This window comes from Crocuta crocuta, unplaced genomic scaffold, assembly GCF_008692635.1.
Source record: "Crocuta crocuta isolate KB4526 unplaced genomic scaffold, BGI_CrCroc_1.0 scaffold219, whole genome shotgun sequence".
Taxonomy (NCBI): Eukaryota; Metazoa; Chordata; class Mammalia; order Carnivora; family Hyaenidae; genus Crocuta; species Crocuta crocuta.
Genome location: NW_027551572.1, coordinates 2,975,178 through 2,977,209, shown reverse-complemented (window position 1 = coordinate 2,977,209; position 2,032 = coordinate 2,975,178). Strand labels below are relative to the sequence as shown.

Here is a 2,032-nt window from a genome sequence, read left to right as displayed (position 1 = left end):
AAAAATAAAGGGATGTGCCCACTCTCAACTTAATACACACTATGGATGGCTGTTTCAGTGCTGGCAATAATGTGGGGACCCAACAGACAATGCCCCCTCTCTTAGGATCAAGGGCTTTCTTAACCATTTTTTTTTTTTTTTTTTGCCCAAAGTGGGGCTTGAACTCATGACCCTGAGATCAAGAGGACCAAGGGGGAGAAGAAGGGAGGAAATGGTGGGAGAAAGGGAGAGAGGCAAACCATGAGAGACTCTTGAATGCTGACAAAAACTGAGGACTGATGGATGTGGGGGGGAGGAGGGATGGGCATGGAGGAGGGCACTTTGGGGATGAGCATTGGGTGTTATGTGGAAACTAATTTGACAATAAACTATTTGTAAAAAAATAAAATAAAATAAATAAAGATCAAAAAAAAAAAAAAAGGAGTCACATGCTCTTCTGACTGAGCCAGCCAGGTACCCATCTCTTACCATTTTTATCTTAAACCTGAAATACCTGCTACCGTTTGACTATAGGAGTCTATAAGATAATCTCTACTCTAGCACCAATTTTTACTTATTTTATGTAGTGTCTTCCTATTTTATGGTGCTGTTCTACAAGGAACATTGTGACTTTTGAGTCTTCCATCAAAAAATTTTAAAAACCACTGTACTAATACCATTGCGTATGTGTCAAATTGATATGCCAGATTACCCACAGCAGAAGTTTTGTGAAGCAAGAGAATGGAAGCAATCTAAGTGTTCTCTATGGGAGATTTACTAAGCAGGAGGAATATTAAGCAACTGGTATAAAGAAGGTGGCAGGTCTCCGTGCCCCAACATGGGACAATCTTTACAACGTATAGTGAGTGAAAAGAGCACAGTTTGGAACAGTAAATGCGGTGCTAGCTTTCATGGGGAGCAGGGGAGATGGGAGGAAGGATGTGCATGTTTGTAAAGGCCAAGGGCACCAATGGAAAGATACAAACTGGGTGGCCCTGGGTACTTGGGGGACAGGGCAGGAATGAGGACTTACATTCTGCCAAGTACCCTATCATACCCGTTGACTTTTTGTAGTAGGTGAATATAAATAAAGTAAAATTACTGTAAAGTCAAAGTGAGAATAATAATGTTCACCTGAAAGAACTGTGGGACAGATAAAGACACTGTATGTGAAAACACGCTGGAGACAAAAAGCAATGGGCAGCTGTTAGTCATGACAGCTCTGGGGAAAGAAATACTCTTTAAGTTCCTTCCTTCGTTCCTTCCTTCCGCACTTCCAAAGAAATACTCTTTTTCCTTCCTTCCTTCCTTCCTTCCTTCCTTCCTTCCTCCCTTCCTTCCCTCCCTCCCTCCCTCCCTCCCTTCCTTCCGCACTTCCAAAGTCCTTTATTGGGCCAGCAAGGCCGGGAGCCGCCCTTGGAGTGGGGTCTCCTGGCTGGGGCAGAAGGCCTCCTCCGATGGGCTACTTGATTCGCTCCTTCAGGTATTCCCAGCCCTCCCTAGAGTACTCTCAGACCTTGCAGGGGGCCGCTGACAGAGCCAACATCACCTTAATGATGCCTGAATTCCTGGAGTCGCGGACGTGAAAATTAAACTTGGGAGGGGCTGGGAGCTGGGGCATCTTCAGACCGGTCTGTTCACACACGTACTGGCTGAACTGGTACGTGGCTGGGGCCACTGCCTCCTCAGCCTTCTGAAGGACAGCCTGGCTCTTGTCACTTGGCCCCAGCAGGTCCTGGTCATACACCAGGTAGACGACACCCCCAGCCACACTGCCCTTGATGAGGAACCTCATCAGCGACCACCCTCGGGACACCAAGGTCCCTCGGCTGCGCCGCTTTTTAAGTTTTTCAATTTCATATTTCAGTGCTCTTGACACCACGTTCAAAACACAAAAATACCTTTAGATACTGCAACCTGTATTCAAGACCTGTAAGGACTGGCCTCTGGCCCTCTTGGGGGCGGGGGTTGTTTGAGGTTTTGTTTTTGTTCTGTTTATTTTGTTTTGTTGTCTTTGTTTCTTTATTGTTTGAACACACAGGCCTCTGCCGCC

At 46.2% G+C, this 2,032-nt stretch overlaps 1 pseudogene; it reads right to left on the bottom strand.

Annotated features, from left to right (window-relative positions):
* Positions 1-1,489: 1,489 nt before the first annotated feature.
* LOC144220871 (MICOS complex subunit MIC13 pseudogene) lies at positions 1,490-1,783 on the bottom strand (annotated as a pseudogene).
* Between the last annotated feature and the right edge of the window lie 249 nt (positions 1,784-2,032).